Below are 18,176 nucleotides of genomic sequence, written 5' to 3' on the forward strand. Positions count from 1 at the left end.
ATAAATAAATGAAGCAAATTTTATCTTATAATTATTTTAATTAGCTTTTGAAAGCCTAGGGTTTTACCTATGTATTATTGGATTGAATCCTAATGTGTCTCAAATGATGTATACACATGTTTTATTATATTGTAATGGCCATTGGCTATAAACAATAAACTATTACTGATACTGATACTTGGCTGAGTATTAGATTCACATAGAAAGAAATAAAGCATTCAAATGGCTCTTGTTTCAGTTCAGTATGAACTGGGAAAAGTGGCATGTGAAATTGGTGACTATAGGGATGAATATTATAAGTCCACCACCACCCATCCCCACTAACCTCCATGAGTTGGAGAGCAACTTTCTGAAATGAGGAAGCCTCCTGTGCTTGTGGATGCTTCTATGTGACGAAGAACCCTGGAAAATTAGGGTTTACTTTGGGTGGGAAGACCTCATGAGTAGAAGCAGGGCCCCTGCATCTAGTCATTGTTTAACTCACAGAGGCATATGGGGGTGTAGAACAAGCACATTCATTCCCCTAGATATACTGCTGTTCCTACTTTCTGAACACCTGAAGAGGGCTATACATTTAGTCCAGGGCCAGATTTACATACAAGCTAAACAAGCTAAAGCTTTGGGCCTCACATTACAAGGGGCCTCACGTTAGAAAGAAAGAAAGAAAGAAAGAAAGAAAGAAAGAAAGAAAGAAAGAAAGAAAGAAAGAAAGAAAGAAAGAATCGTTTACAACATTGCCACCGGGAAACCATAAACATCATACAAAATGAAGGTATTGAATATCATTGTTGCAGCTTGCTTGCTGATGACAGTAAACAGGCTCCTGATGGGAGGAAGGGCGGGATATAAATCAAATAATAAATAAATAAATAAACAATTCAATAGAATGTGGTACACATGCAGCCTTTTGGATTCTTGCAGAAAACAGCCAAAGTGTATATATAAATTATATTATATCTAATTTATATATTATACCTTATATTATATTGTTTAATTGTGTTATGTGTTTGACAAACTCCTAAATAAAGAATGTGCACACATATAACTTTTACAGAGCTTGGAAAAGTTACTTTTTTGAACTACAACTCCCATTAGCCCAATCCAGTGGTCATGCTGGCTGGGGCTGATGGGAGTTGTAGTTCAAAAAAAGTAACTTGTCCAAGCTCTGCATTTTTAATACCTATATTACATGACTATGGAATTCTGTTTAATTGTACAGCCTGAATTTTGCATTTAATTTTTTTTATTATTTGTTGAAGAGGAAAGGGCTTAACTCATGTTATAGCCACAGCAAGTTTAAATCTGGCCCTGATTTAGTCTTTAGCATGCTTTTGACTCTTATGCTATCCACACTAAGAATCAATTCAGACCTGTGGGACCTCCACTGACCATAATACCACTAGAATGCACCTTGTGGGAACTGCTTATTTGAAAGCCCTCCAATGGCAAACTCTCCCCACCCAGAAATCAGAAAGAAGGCCAAGCTTTTCAAAAGACTGTTGAGGGCAGTGGAAAGGGACTTGCCCATTTTATCCTCACAATAGCCTTTTTCTGAAAAGTCTGGGACCTCTAGGGTTAAATGAGGATCTGGATTTTTCTGAGCTTAAATAAAATAAGAAACAAGGGTTCTATATGAAACTTGGTTTACTGTCTGTAACAACTGTATATGCTAGTTAGTCACTGTAAGTACCAGCTGGATCAGTAAAATTCACAAATACAGTGATTGTGCAGCTGAGCTGATTTATATACTTAGTATGGATTCTAGCAGCCTCTATTTTTGTTTTGTATTCAGTGTGGGGTTTAGATAAAGAATTTGTATTGCTTTGACGGAGCTAGGGAGATATAGCTCTACAGGTCAGTACAGGGCAATGTTTTTGTGTTTTTCCGGGGGGATGAGAGAGTTTTATGTTTAAGTTGCTTAAATGGCTATTACAAGATTGTGTTCAATTTATGCCATATAGTATGGTTTTATAAGATGCCAGTCTGATGTTAATGATCAGGGATATCATAATGAAAGAATTTAAAAATGTTTTTAAGTGATTTATATAGAATGTGGTTTGTAAAAGTACTCTGCTATGTTTAAGACCATGGTGTTGTTTCCATGACATTAATTTGAGTTTGTTTGAATGTTTTTAGCTCCTGAGGAAGGAAAGTATTCCCAAAACGTGTAGAGCACTACCATAAATTTCACTCGTCACCAGAAATTGCCACTTCTTTTTGTCTCTAGTTTGGTGCCTGTTCCCTTTTGTTCCTGCCTTTTTAAAAAAAATTAAAAAGCAATTGCAAAACAGAGGCAGACTGCGATAGGTCTCAACTTAAAAGGCTTGTTGAAAGAGGAAAGTCTTCAATAGGCACTGAAAAGATAACAGAGATGGTGCCTGCCTAATATTTAAGGGGAGGGAATTCCACAGGGTAGGTGCCGCTACACTAAAGGTTCTTTTCCTACATTATGCGGAACGGACCTCCTGATAAGATGGTATCTGCAGGAGGCCCTCACCTGCAGAGCACAGTGATCGAATGGGTGTATAAGGGATTTCAGGTATCCTGGTCCCAAGCTGTATAGGGCTTTGTACATCAAAATGAGAACCTTGAACTTGGCTCGGTAGCAAATGGGCAGCAAGTGCAATTCTTTCAGCAGCAGGGTGACATGTTGGCAATACCCTGCCCCAGTGAGCCGTCTCGCAGCTGCATTTTGCATCAGCTGCAGCTTCCGGACCAACCTCAAGGACAGCCCCACATAGAGCACATTACAGTAATCCAGCCTGGAGGTTACCAGTGCGTGGACAAATAGTGGTCAGGCTATCCCTGTCCAGAAATGGCCACAGCTGTCTTACCAGCCAAAGCTGGTAAAAGGCATGGAGGTCACCTGGGCGTCTAGCAACAAAGATTGATCCAGGAGCACCCCCAGACTACAAACCTGCTCTTTCAGAGTGAGTACCACCCCATCCAAAGCAGGCAACTGACCAATTATCTGAACTCAGGAACCACCAACCCACAGCATCTCCATCTTGCTAGGATTCAGACTCAGTTGGCCCTCATCCAGCCCACCACTGAGTCCAGGCAGCTGCCAAGGACTTACACGGCCTCTCCTGATCCAGATGTTACGGAGAAATAGAGCTGGGTATCGTCACCATAGTGCTGACACCTTGCCCCAAATCTCCTGATGACCACTCCCAAGGGCTTCATATAGATGTTAAACAGCATGGGGGACAAGATGGTACCCTATGACACCCCACAGCACAACTGTCAGGGGACTGAAAGACAGTCACCCAACACTAATCTCTGAGACCCACCCTGGAGATAGGATCGGAACCACTGTAAAACAGTGCCTCCCATACCCATCTCACCAAGTCAGCTCAGAAGGGTACCATGGTCAATGGTATCAAAAGCCGCTGAGACATCAAGTAAGAGTAACAGGGTCACACTCCCCCTGTCCTCCCGTTAAAGGTTATCCATCAGGGCGACCAAGGCTGATTCAGTCCCATAACCAGGTCTGAACCCAGACTGGGATGTGTCAAGATAATCTGTTTCATCCAAGAATAGTTGCAATTGCTGCACCACAACCCTCTCAATCGTCTTCCCTAAAAGGGGTATTTGCAACCGGTCGGTAGTTGTCATAAACCAATGGGTCCAGGGTGGGCTTCTTCAGGAGTGGTTGAATCACCGCCTCTTTCAAAGTGGCTGGAACCATTCCCTCCCACAATGATGCATTGACCACACCCCGGATCCACTGGGTCAAACCCCTCGGCATGCTTTAATAAGCCAAGTTTTTCCTTTTAATGTGACTATTTCTATCTGGTAACTGAAAACTCTTCGCAGGAGTTTCCTCTGTCCCACACCGACTCGGACCTTGATACTTTTGTTTGGCTGCATAAGGATTAGTTGCTGTTTGCTGTTTTTAGAGGCATAAATACTATCAGCCTATTTAATGCCAGTGACTGAATCTCTTGAGCTCTTTGATCCTGTCTTCAATTTTAATGTTCACTTGTGTGTGACCTTAGTTGGTGCATGTGCAATGTGGATAATCTTTAGTGCACTGATGTGTACAGTGTAAATAGTATTCAAACCCATGAGGGGGGAATCGGCCGGAGAAGGGGGAAAATTCCCCCAGAGGAAATACGGAGGTTGGGGTCTAAAGAACTGGGAATGAAAGAAAAATAGCTCCCACTTCAGTGTCCTTTCAGCATCAGGCAAAGACTTTTGTTTTTGCATTCTTCCAGGCTTAAAACAATTATGTGGATTCTTTTCTGCTGTCCTACTTTAGCTCTATTCTAATTTTAAGTTGTTGTGTAATCTTAGCAATGAGAACATCTCACACTTTCCCAATCCACTGAAAAACTGAGGGCAAGTGGGAAGAAGCCCAGTTTTTAGCAAATTCTAGCTTAGCTTCCAATCATAAATAGGAAATAATAATGAATGTTGACTTGGATATTGCCCCCCTGATGTAAAAATGCAGCAAAATGTAGGCTTGGATCAAAAGGAGGTATGGTGCCTGTCACACAGCCAACTGGTTCTAATATTTTAAGCCAAAATTAGGTACAAATTCACATTCCCACCACATGTGGAAGAAAGTACTTTATGCTTACAACCTCTCTAGTATCAACCAGATTCTAAACCAAGTTTAAAAATCAGGCAAGGGGTGGGAGCGGTTCTGTACTATCTAGGTTAGATTTTGTATGATTGGTATTTTATATTGGCACATAATGAAAGAATTCAGTATGTCTCCCAGATGTCATGCCAATCTTTCACTTCCAGCTCCACTTACAGATCTGTTTCCCAACTGTACATATTAGCTAACTTGGTATTATATTTTGCCTCCATCACAATGTAAGATATATATCTGAAAGTGGTGCCCTGGACATTGCCAAATTTTCTGAGATCTATGACTTAGAAGCTGTAAGGGTCCTTTTCATACACTGAGTAGGGTTATCAGAAATTGCCTTAACTGAAAGTACTTCAACAATTTCAACTTTAGGTCTAAATGATCGTTCTTTCTAGCAAATATTGGGGTTTGTGGAAGTCCCTAAGGCCAAGCAGGTCACGTAGAGTTATCTTCTTAGAGGCATTAGTTGGAGAAATATTGTGTAATACCTTTGAAGAACCAGTAAGGCCAAAGAGATGTCACTGGGGAAATGTCAGGAGCCATTTTTTGCCATTCTGCACTTCTAGATCCACAAGGTGGCCTCAGTAAAATGATTAGCTAATTTGGAAAGTATGGAATAATTAAGTGGTGAATAAATCATCTTAAACAAACTTCCCTCTGTAACCATACTCTTCTCCTATTCAGTCCAATACTTTTGTCCTGGTTTGGTTATGTAGTACAATATATTTAGCAATGGTGATGCGAGTATGCTAAATCCCCTTTGCAAAATGGCCTGTATAATACAGTGCTTCTCATCCTTAGTTTTTAAAGTCTACATATGAACCTGTCCACTCTTTCAGTTTAGAAGGAGAGATATAGATCAGGAAAGAGTGAACAATGAAAGAGACTGGGTAAGACATTAATTTATCACAGCTATTTTGTCTGTCTAGGATAGCTGAAGCTGGTCCCACTTATTCAAGTTTTCTTTGATTAATTTTATTAATGGCTCATAACAGTAATGGTTTCCTTCAGTCAGAGGTAAATCACACTCCTAAGATCTGGGAAGCCATTCACTACCATTGGTATTTGCTGAAAGAGATCCCTGGATATCAGGATACCTAGATATCAGCCCTTTGCTTGCATAAAAGCACAAACAGAAGCTAAGAGATATACTGGTATAAGAGATATGATAGTTCATCAGACCTAAAGCCTTGGACGGAACATTAGTAGGGGAAGAGGTGAGAAGTAACTTTCCATGCAGCCAGTGTTGTATATGCACTAATTGATACAATCAATCAAACAATAAATGATTTTTTTGATGTTGAGGTCATAATAAATATATATATATTTAGAACAGATGTATATTAGGCGGAAAACAGATGTTAATTCATTTTTGAAATATGATCGTTATCACCCTGCACCTATTAAGCATAATTTGCCTTATTTGCAGATGCTTAGGCTACTAAGAAACTGTAGCAATATATGGGATTCCCACAAACAGGCTGATGTTTCTAGAATATGAGAGGTTACCCAAATATAGGGACAGCTTCTACGTAAGACTGCAACATGAGATTCCACAGAGAGCATCCGAGAGGATGGTGGTTCAATGAACACAAAATTTGGGATATTAGCAGTTGCTCAAAGATATACCTGGATTTCAGGTAAGCATAAACAGCTAAGTTTTCCCAAGATTTAGTAGTCTGTTCAACTGGAGATAATTGCTGTAAATCTTTTATTTCCTTGGACAGAATACTTATCACTTCTGACTTTCTAAAATTAATTCTAAACCCAGATACATTTCTATAGAGATCTAATTTATGTAAGAGAACTGGAAATTCAGATCTGGAGTCAGTTAGAAAGAGCAAATCCACTGAGCCCAAACTTGCAGAGAAACTACAGTGTTGAGGGAGAAAGGCAAACAGCCTTCCCTACCCACAGCTTTCCATCTCTCCGACATACAAAAATAAGAGTGGACTGCACTCACTGTGCTGCTCATTCATATAAGACTGTCCATGTGCTATGGACCACATTTTTTACTGCCCTAAGTTCAATTTGCAACCAAGCTCAGAAGCTGTAACAGCAAGAGCAGAGGCTTGCATTTGTTGTATGGTGATTAGGGATGGGTGAACCTGTCAGTTTTGGTTTCTCTCAATTACACGTTTTCCCAATTTTTAAGTTCAGTTGTTCTCATTTCCACATCAGTTTATGATTTTTATCTTTTTAAAGTCCTCATGAAAATTCACCAACATGGTTGTGTAATTTCTTCTAATACACACATTTTGTATGTAATGTTCCATAATATAAATGCATTTTCACTAATATATACATTTCTCTGCACTCTCTTCCCCTAATACACACATTTTTGTACACATTATTTGGTTGGAGAAATGCACTGCAAAATTCAGAGAAATGTGCATTTTAAAGGATGGCTACATTTGGTTCATGTATTGATTCATGATGTGCTATTAGGTAGGTTCACATTAAAATACAACCCACACTGAAATTCTCCCCCATCCTTAACAATGACCCAAAGTAACCCGACCCTCAGCCAGAGATCCCCTTCCTCCCAGAACCCAGCAGCGTACACATTGTCATGAACATCTGATACTTATGTAGGCGTGACCAGGGATGTAGTCATTTGGGATCTCAGGAGGTCTTAGACCCCTTCCTTTCTTCAGAGCAGGGTCCCAGCAGGGTCCCTATGTCTCCAGGATTCTATGAACCAATCAGCATGAAAGGGAAGTGTGTTAGCCACTGATATGAGTCTCCTAACATGCTTCCTTGTCCTTTCCTTCTGATTGGAGCCAATCAGAGTGAAAGGAGGTGTGTCAACCACTCTTCCCTTTCATGCTCATTGGTTCCTAGAGTAATCTGTCGTTGTCAGTAAAGGCATTAACAAGGATCTAATTCTTAGCTCAGCAGCAAAAAAGGGGGGCTTGGCTGTGACTATAATGAAGGGACCCTGCACTTCTGAACTTGCCTCTACACTGCTGGGAGTGACTGCTCAGTTGAGCCCCCTGTGTGATCCATGAGGTGTACGATTGGGATGCCTGCTTAGTCACATGTATGAGCAGCTATTCCACAGATAGAGTTGTGAACAGGTTTGTCACTAAAGTTGTCCATTCTAATGTATGGACATTCAGGGGCAGAACTAACAGTGTAGACCTGCTCCCTGGCAACTGACTGATGTCCTCCTTCCAAGAATGTCTTGGACTATGTATGTTCCTGATTTAGGCTTTCTGAATGGTCTGGAAGTACCTTGACCATTTCAGTGTATGGTTCTTTTCCTGTTTCTAGGGAGACACTTAAAGATGTATCCCTTTCAGACAAATGTCTGAAAAAATTTAGTTGAGAGAGATGTGTAAATCTTCCCAATTCAGACTCTTGTAGCCATGTGTGTGTCTTGGTCAATTGCAGCATCCTGAGTGTCCTCAAAATATCTTGCACAGCCATCCATACTTCTGATCTGCCATGTTGGATTGGTTTGGGTGGGGCACAGTTGCCCATCCACCCAGCCATGCCCAGGACATCCCTGCTGACAAAGAACATGTCCAAACAGCTGTTAGGTGGACACTACTGCCATGCCTTCCACAGTACCCAGTAGAAACCTGAAAATGGGATCCTAAGCCAGCCCTGCTGCCTTTACATGATGGCAGTGGGCCAGTCTGGGTCTCTTTGCTGCACCAGCTTGGGAGCTGATGCAGCAAAAGAGCATTTTTTCTTCCTACCCCACCATCTTCTACTGTGGTTGGTGCAAGCAGCAGCGCTGTGGATGTGATGGTGGCTGAGCCAGGGGTTAGGATTGTGGCTTTAGGCCCAGTTTCTTAGAGGTAATCCTCACTGAACTCATTAGGACCTACATTTTAGACATGTACAGGGTTGTGTGCTGTTAATAGTCCTGAGATACTCAGGAAGCCCTCCATTTTGAAGATGAAGAGTACAAGTGTTTTTAGATTTTTCTAATTGGACTAATGGATTAATCATATACCAAATGCAAAGTCTCTCACCCATCTAGAAGTCCTCTAACAATCCACCAGTGAGGCTCAAATGTATTTACAGTATGCATATAACTAAACAGCAAGCTTTTGCAAAGCAGTATGCTTGCACAATCATCATACATTTATAAAGCTACTGTCTGGTGAACCGTGTAAGTTTCTTCTTCTTCTTCATTTATATATATATTATATATATATATATATATATATATATATATATATATATATATATATATATATATATATATATATATAATTTAAAATCTGTCCAGTGTCTTGATAAAGGGACCTTGTTTATTTTCTATTTCGATCATCTCTTTATGCTAATTTTTAAAATAAACTCTATTTAAAAGAATATTTTCCCCTTACTTTTATAAAAGGAACAATTCATTTCTAATTGGCAATAAGACACTGGAGGCCTCTCCCACAATTTTACTCACTGGTGCTTTAATCCTCTGATGCGGCTTTATTGTTGATTTGTATTGAAAGGCAAAAAATAAAGATGATGAAGAACCTACCACATTGTAATAGTTCTGTAGAATGGCATGTTTGTTACAAAGGAAATGCCCTGGAGACCACGTAGTGCACTGTCACTGAGCTTAATGCATTTTGAACACAAGAAGGGGGATGTTAGAGAAGATCCTGCTCAGAACTTGCTTTGAAGGACTGCTCAAACAGAATATGGACAGAGATTCAAGCTGAAATAAGGGAAAAGAAAATGCATTGTTTTGTGTGTGTCCTTATATTCCTACTCCTTTCTGTTTTCTCTTGAAGAAAACCAAAGGATATTTCCTTAATGTACAGTACAAAATAATTTAATAATTAAATTTTAAAAATTTTAAATAATCCCTTGAAAAATCCACATTCAAATCTAAACCAATTTATGTGATCATTTACAGTTTATTCAGCTACATCTTAGTCTTCCCTAGCTGATTTGGCTGGTATAAACATCTACGTTGTGAAAACAGGAAGCGTATTAGCATATTTGCTTGCAAACTTTAGCGAAGTGAAGCCTTAATAGCAGATTACTACAATTCAGGGCCTGCTGTCTGCATTAGGAGAAACAGAGGAAGCTGCCTTTTATCAGATCAGACTATGTTCCATCTAGACCAGTATTGCGAGCCAGTGTGGTGTAGTGGTTAAGGTGTTGGACTAGGACCTGGGAGACCAGGGTTTGAATCCCCACATAGCCGTGAAGCTGGGTGACCATGGGCCAGTCACTGCCTCTCAGCCTCAGAGGAAAGCAATGGTAAACCACCTCTGAATACCACTTGCTATGAAAACCCTATTCACAGGGTTGCAATAAGTCGGAATCAACTTGAAGGCAGGCCATTTCCATTTCAGTCCAGTATTATTTACTCCATGTGGTTGCTCTTCTGGGTTTAATTCCTGTAAATTGCCACCACAGCTCTGCGCAATTTGTGACACATGAAATAAACTTCCTGTATTTGTGACTTCCATTGACTGCAATAATAGTGTGTGTGTGTGTGTGTGTGTGTGTGTGTGTGTAAGTAAGTAACCAGGCAGGCCACAATACATAGTTGCCCCCTGTGATTTTCCACATGCAGAGAATATGCTCTACCACTCAGCTGTGGTCTCTCCCATGGTTGCATAAGCAACATAAGTGGCGGTGTGAGATAGCAACAGTTCTAGGGCAGGGGTGTGCCTTTTTTTCTGTTGAGGATCACATTCATTCTGGGGTAATTTGTCAGGAGCCACATGCTGGCACTGGGCAGGGCTGAAGCTGACAAAGGGTGGGACCAGGGTTCTGGAACTTATTTCAAGAAACAGTTCCTTATTTAGTTACATTAAATTTTAAAACTGTTCCTTACAATAAGGAATAGATGGCAAGCTTACAAAAATCTTAACACTTGACATCTAAAACCCACAGAACTGAATAACACAGAAACAGCTGTCATATCCATCAGGGCAGCAAGATAATATCCTTGCTATGCAGACAGCAAGGAAGAGATGGTATCAAAATTCAAGGACATCTTCCTTCCTTCCCTCCAGGCTTCCTTCCATAATCTGACCTGATCTTTTGCCAAGGGCTTTCTCCTCTCAGCTTTCCAACTGTCCCTTTGGCCTCACAATCCTTGGTCCCTGGATGTAAGTACTTTTGCTTTTGCAAGCAGCTGAGAAGGGAAGTTGCAGCTGGATAGTACAGCACAAGTGTGTGAATGATCCCAGAGGTTAGCACTGTTAAGGTGCAGAGAAGCTGTGCTGGGCCAAGGGGGAGGAGAGGCTCTCTGAAACATTACAAGGAACATAGGGGGGCATCCTTCTCAGATCATGTGGTACAGCCACTTGAAGCAGCAAAGTATTTATATAGAGAGAGAATAATTTAGTGATAGGCAAGTGATGAAGGTTAAATTCACGTTATTTGTTGATTTTCCAGCAATCACTTTTATCAGAAATGAGTTGGGGGAACAAGACCCTGAAAAGGCATTCAGATTATATGACTGTGTTCTGATGTACACATTCAGCAGAATGAAGGAGAAGAATCCTAAGGTGGTACAAGTGGGATGCCGTTTCTAACACTCCCCGACATTAAAACAAAACAATCCCAATCCCTGCTAGATGCTGCCCCAGACCACTCCCTGCTGTTCTAGTTTTCTTCTTGTTATTTGTTTTTGTAATTTCAGACAGGATTTTGTTTTGTTTTGAAAAATGTGAGTAGTACAGTCCATTCTTATCTCTTTATTCCCACCTCATAGGGCTTCATGATGCACCAGGTTTCCTGTGGCCAGGTTTCTGTGCAATTCATGGGGCAATTACAGATATGTGGATTTCTAAATCTGTTGTCCGTGTGCTGAAAACTCAGAACTGCCCAATATATTTGCTTTGTTGAACTGGGGTTCTAAATATTTAAATAAATAATCTCGGTTCAGGCACCATTTGCCAGTAGAATTGTGGGGATACCATTTTATGCTGGTCGTAATCTTTGATAGTAGGAGCTGCCTTACAGAACATACTTAACCCACTTGCCAAGCATTGCCGCTATAGTTACATCACATGCACCATTTCAGTCCTGTATCTCGATAGGAATCAAGGAGGTCTGATATTCTGCTCAGAGCTTGGAAAAGTTACTTTTTTGATCTACAACTCCCATCAGCCCAATCCAGTGGCCATGCTGGCTGGGGCTGATGGGAGTTGTAGTTCAAAAAAGTAACTTTTCCAAGCTCTGATTTTCTGCTACATTCTTTCTGAAGTTCTGATTCACCTTGAGGCTCAGGATGCTTGACACTAAATTGCCTTCACATATATTTTTTTAATGGGATTAGGAGAAGAATGATCAAAATGATTGCTTCTAGAGGTCAGTTAGTCTAAAATTGGGGGAGAGATGGAGGAGTGTGAAGAGTCACACAGCTCATTCTCCTTGAAATCTTGGCAGCTTTCGGTGCTGTTTGCCACAGGATTCTTCTGGAGCAGCTCAGGGAGGTGGGGGTTAGAGACACTGTACTTCAGTGCTTCCGCTCTTACCTCTAGAGCCACTTCTAGAAAGCAGTTATGGGAGGTTACAGTTGGGCACCCTGGGAGCTGTTATGTGGTGTTCTGCAGGGTTCCATCTTCTCCCCTATGCTATTTAACATTTATATGAAGGTACTGGGAGCTGTCATCAGGAGATTTGGATTGAAGTGTCCTCAATATGCAGATGATACCTAGCTCTGTCTGTCCCATCTGAATCAGGAGAGGTGGTGGAGGTGTTAGACTGGTGCTTGGAGGAGGTGATGGGCTGGATCTTGAAAAGACAGAGGTGTGTCCTGAGTTCCCATGTCCGAGAGGTGGGGAGACAGCATGTTCTGGATGGAGTTGTACTTCCCTGGAAAAAGCAGGTCTGCAGCTTGGAGGTGTTCCTGGATTCAACACTGTCACTGAAGGCTCAGGTAGCCCCAGTGACTAGGAGTGCCTTTCTCTGACTAGTTTGCCAGGTACAGCCCTTTTGGACAGAAATGACTTGACCACTGTACTCCATGCTCTAGTATCTTCCAGATTTGATCATTGCAATGTGTTCTTCATGGGGCTGCTCTTGAAGATGACTTAGAAACATCAACTGGTCCAAAATGCAGCAACCCGATCACTAGCTGGGGTTCCATTTAGGTGTAACTCCTGTTTTAAAATGGGAAGGGGCCACAGTTCAGTGGCAGAGTACCTGCCTTGCATGCAGAAGGTCTTAGGTTCAATCCCCGGCATCTTCAGATAGGGCTGGGAGAGAATCCTGCCTGAAACCCTGGAGAGCTGCTGCCAGTCAGTGCAGACCAATGGTTCTGTCTCAGTATAAGGCAGCTTCCTATGTTCCTAACAGCTGCATTGGTTGGCAGTTCATTTCTGAGCCTAATTCAGTGTGCTCATGATAGTGTTTAAAGCCCTAAATGACTTGGGTCCCAAATTCTCAAAACGCCACCTCCTTCCCTACAGACCCTCTCAGGTGTTCAGATCAGAAGGGCCCTATTGGTAGTACAACCATCCTCACAGGTTCAGGAGTGGTGATGACCTGGGAGAGGACATTCTGTGTAAGACCCCAAAATTCTGAAACTCCATCCCTGCTAAGGTTACCAGGACTCTGGTTTTTGCTTAGAGACTCCAGTTTTTTGAGGTCCTCTCTGGGTCTCAGGGTGAGGCACTGCAATCTCTGGACTCTTAGCTTTCATTTTCAAAAAAATTAAGTTTCTAGATGGTCTGGTTCAAGAGAGATACACCAAAATGTCAGCTGCCCCCCCGTAACTAATCCCTAAACCCTGATCTTTCAGGATTTAGCCAATAAGTGAAATCAGGCTTGTGATTGACAAGAGATTTGCTGACCTCCAGCCAATAGCTAGAACCCATTGCAAATCCTGAAAACAGTTTTCTTTTCTTACTTGTCTGCACATCAGAAGTAGAGTGAGTGTATAACTTTCAGCAGTAGCAAGACTGCTTTTCTACAATAATATACCAAGAAATCTAGAACTGAAGATCACAGCAGGATGTTGGTAGGCATGCACAGTAAATAATTTCAGTTATGATTATAATAAAAGTGCACATGCAGGTTTCTCTAAGTAGTTGCAAAAATAGCATATTATACATTTTATGTTTCAAATAATTTTTGAACACAAATTTGAAAATGTGTACATGCTGCAACTTATGATTCCATTACAATGTGTTATACTTTTCTAATTATAAAGCTGTATCTAATTTCTGGGCTGTTGAAGAGGTGCAGTTTATTAGTATAATTTATCAACTAGTTTGAGAACTTTCCCAATATGAAGCTTCAATCCTATACTCACTTTTTCTGAGAGTAAAGCTGCAATGCTAATTCTGCATACCTGGGAGTAAACACCACTAAATTCAGTAGGACTTACTTTTGAGTAGACATGGTGAAGATTGTGCTATAAATCAATGGGACTTTTGAGTGAACATAGAAAACGATTGTAAATCTTTCCCTCTCCAATCCTTTTTTTTTTTAAAAAGCAATTAGGCAGGGCTTACTTGGGTATCACTACCTTTGTTGGTAGGAAACTAATATTGATTTTTAAAAAAATGTTTTGCAGTGACCAACTGGTTTTGACAATAAACTATTATATGGGGTGTATGTATTTTTACATCTCCAGTGTGTGTGTATATAGAATCTGTGACGTAGGGTTGGAAACCAAGGCAGGTCACAGTAAGAAATAAATCCATTTAAAATCCAATAACCCTAAAAAAGTATAAAAGAGTTGCAAAACAGCTTAAAGTGTCATGAATCTGAATTTTGGGTTGGGTGAGTAAAGTTCCTTATCACTTGAGGTTGAAGTCCTGTCCAGTTATGCTTATATAAATATTTCTTCAATATGTATGTGATTTCACATGATGGTTGTACATTATTATTTCCTCTACATTTTAAGTGTGCCTTTCTTCCTTAGGGGAGTCATTGTGCCCCTCTGTTGTTTTCACTCTGAGAGGCAGAAGAGACTGAGAGATAGTGAGTAGCCTATGGTCACTCAGTAAACTTTGTAGCTGATTTCCATTTTAAAGATTAATTAAAATGATTTATATGCAGGCAACATTTATGAAGTAATGCAGATCCACATAATACATTTACATCACATCCAAACTCACATTTAAAGTTCATGACTTCCCCCAAAGAATCCTGGGAAATGTAGTATTCCTCTCATAGTTATAGTTCCCACCACCTTTAAGAAACTACAGTTCCCATCATTCTGTGGTGGGCTTCATGTGCTTCAATCTATGCATTCATTAGTGAATTGAAAGGAACAATGTTAAAATATACTTTTTTAAAAAGGGAAGGGCTGTAGCTCAGTGGTAGGGCACATGCTTTGCATGCAAAAGTCCAAAATCCAATCTCTAGAAAAGACTATTGCCTGGAATCCTGGAGAGCCAATGCTAGTTCATGCCACTAGTACTGAGCTAGATGGTTCCAAATGTCCTGAGTCTGTATAAGGCAGATTCCTTTGTGCCTGAAAGAGGAAAGAGACCCAAGGACCACAGTGACTCAAAAATGTATTTAAGTATTTTATTTGCAACATTTATATACTGCTTTATTGTAAAAAAAGCAAACAAACCTGAAAGTGATTTACAGAAGGAATGAAAACAATAGAATTATTGGCAAAAACAGTTAAAGACAGGTATTTAAAAACATTCAAAATAATAAAACCAACAAACATAACAGCTTCTATATTCCTGTGCCTTCAAGTCGATTATGAGTTATGGTGACCCTATGAATCAGTGATCTCCAATAGCATCTGTTATAAACCACCCTGTTCAGATGTTGTAAGTTCAGGTCTGTGGCTACCTTTGTGGAATCAATCCATCTTTTGGTTGGCCTTCCTCTTTTTCTACTCCCTTCTGTGTTTCCCAACATTATTGTATTTTCTAGTGAATGTCTTCTCATTATATGTCCAAAGTATTATAACCTCAATTTCATCGTTTTAGCTTCTAGTGACAGTTCTGGTTTAATTTGTTCTAACATCCAATTATTTGTCTTTTTTGCGGTCCATGGTCCATATTCCTGGGTAGGCTTGCCTAAACAAAAATGTTTTTAGCAGGTGCCAAAAAGAGTACAATGAAGGGCCCTGCCTTAAGTCAATAAGCAGTGAGTTCCAAAGTGTAGGTGCTGTCACACTAAAGGATCAATTTCTTACAAGAGCAGAACAAGTACTATGTAGCATTCGTAACATGGAAAGCACACCTAGAACTTGGTTTGGTAGCAAATCAGCAACCAGTGCAGATTTCAGAGCAGAGGTATGTGCTGATAGGGTCTCACTCATGTCAGCAATCGTGCCGCAGCATTCTGCACTAAATGCAGCTGCTGGGTCAAGTTGTGCTGTATGTGACCTTTGCTGTCTGGCTGCCAGGATTTTTTTTGTTTTTTGTTTTGGTTAGGAATCCTGACTGGTTGTGGGATGCTGGGTTTTCTGTCTTACAGGAATTTTGTTGTGGTTGGTATGGTATTGCATTTAGGAAATTATCACTGTCTTTTCTTTTCCTGTTTGCATTTCATTTACCTCTGACCTCACTCCCTTACATCCATAGAAGCAACAACCATTGTTCCATGCCTCAGTTCAACCCCCTTAAACCCACTGATGATGCACCTTGTTGTTTGCATGACGGTTTGTTTCTTGCCCAATAGTGGTAAAAGAGAATTCATATACTGGGAAGTGTGGCTTCAATTGCTGCTGTTCCCAAGCTACTGTCTGTGAAGGTAGGCCAAACCATGTATTTTCTCTCTCCTTCAAGTATTACTCACTGGAATTGGGTTGGCTATCATAGTGAGTTTATAGCAGCCCACAGGGTGGGCAGGAAAGGGTAGAGAATCTTCTTAACTCTTACTCATTTCTCAAACCTCTCTCTGCAGTGAAGGGTCAACTCTGTAAAGTGTTTGGAGCAGCCATGTTAAAAGGCAGGGAGGGCATTCCAGGCAGGGGGTTGCCAACCCTGCTTTGATATCTATATCTTTGCAGAGGATCCCTAGTCAAGCCTTACCAACAGCACAATCCTGATCATATCTGCTCAGACGTAAATCCTGTTAAGTTCTATGGGGCTTAGTCCCTTAGTAAGTGTGTTTAGAACTGTAGCCTTCAGAGGATTCCATCTTTACTCCTGAGTGCTCCCATCTAACATCTCCAGAACACTAGGCTCCTTTCTTCCATCAATGGCCTTCGGGCGACTAGCCTGGCCTGAGGACAGTTAAACCCTTCTTGCCAGAAGCAAGTAGACTAGATTAAATGTTTCTTACTCAGGCTCTCTAAGCAGGTGAGAAGGAATGATCCCATCACTTCAGCTGGTCATGAGAACACCCTCATTTACTTAAGATTTCTATTTTAATTTCTAATCAGAGAATTTTTTTTGTTTGAGTGATATGCTCCAAGCAACTGTGGTTGATACTGAATGTATCATGCTTAATGACATTACTAGGACCCGCCCCTGAGACCACTAGGGCCCGTACCTGAAATCTCAGGGTTTGGGATGCTTCAGACCTGGCAACCCTACTCCCCACAGAGGTGCATCTGGCAACTTCACTGTACAGTTTCCAGCAAATGCTGAAGATGCACTTCTTTACCCTAGCCTTTGGTATCGGAGATATATGTATTTTTAGGACCCAGTCTATTTTTTGTGATGTTTGTGATTTTAAGTTGTTTTTAATTGTTTTTAATGTATTTTTAAACTGCTGTAACCTGCCCTGAAGGATGGGAAAATAATAATAATGGTATATATGGTGATTCCAAAATGATGTGTTTGAACTAATGGCATGTAAGCACCTTGTGGATGGGTCAACGGGGCACTGATTGCTAAGAGTCTAGAACTAAAAGGAAGGTCTCAAATAAGGACAAAATTCCACTGGTTGGTCTTTTTTATGAGAGTTCCTGAAAACACTTGATCAGATTACTGTTCAAGTATCTTTTGATCCATGCTTCAAAAAGCATGTCTTTCAGTTACTGATTCAGAATCCAAACTGTTGCAAACAAAAAAAAAGTTGCTAAAAGTTAGTGTTTGGGTTTGTTTTTTTAAAAGCACACTATGCAATGAGAGGGATATCAGTGAATGATATGGCATAGTATTACAAAACTTGTTCTGCCCTTAAGTCAGCAAGAGAGATCCTTGAACTACCTCTAAAATACATCATGTTGTATTTTCTTTGTTTCCAAGGAAACCAGTTTAGTATAAAATGAATTCTTTGTCTCCTGCTCTTTGCAAAATTGTTTGAACCATCCAATCTCATAAAATGTTGCTTCCCAGGTGATTCTAAGCATGGGGGTGGGGAGCTTAATCTCCAATTTGATGCAACAGTGAAGATGATTCCATCTATAAGAAGCCTGAACATTTTAGATTATATTTTCAGACAAATGATAAGGTTATGTTACTATTTCTGGTGCATATATTAAATAAAGCCTGTTATCCTTCTTATATTCATTTTAAAAAACCAAAATATAACTATACATATATACACACACAAACACATATATTGGAGACACTGAGTTTTACTCTTTTACTCTCCAAACTCTTTGTTTGGAGGTCATGCACGTAACTTCTCATCTGTAATAGTACAAGTCAGAAGGTGAAAATAAGTATTGAACATTACTGATTGAAAATATGTATGACCTTTTTTCCTGCTTCCTCTTTCA

The 18,176-nt window shown here is 40.4% G+C and overlaps 1 long non-coding RNA gene across 1 annotated transcript in view; it reads left to right on the forward strand.

Moving 5' to 3' along the window:
* The first annotated feature begins 1,741 nt into the window (after positions 1 to 1,741).
* LOC133383607 (uncharacterized) overlaps positions 1,742 to 18,176 on the forward strand; it is a 93,041-nt gene continuing 76,606 nt past the window's right edge. Inside the window, exon 1 of the long non-coding RNA XR_009762348.1 lies at positions 1,742 to 1,854. This is a non-coding gene — a long non-coding RNA (uncharacterized LOC133383607). The remainder of the gene's footprint in view (positions 1,855 to 18,176) is intronic.

This window comes from Rhineura floridana, chromosome 1 (assembly GCF_030035675.1).
Source record: "Rhineura floridana isolate rRhiFlo1 chromosome 1, rRhiFlo1.hap2, whole genome shotgun sequence".
Classification (NCBI taxonomy): Eukaryota; Metazoa; Chordata; class Lepidosauria; order Squamata; family Rhineuridae; genus Rhineura; species Rhineura floridana.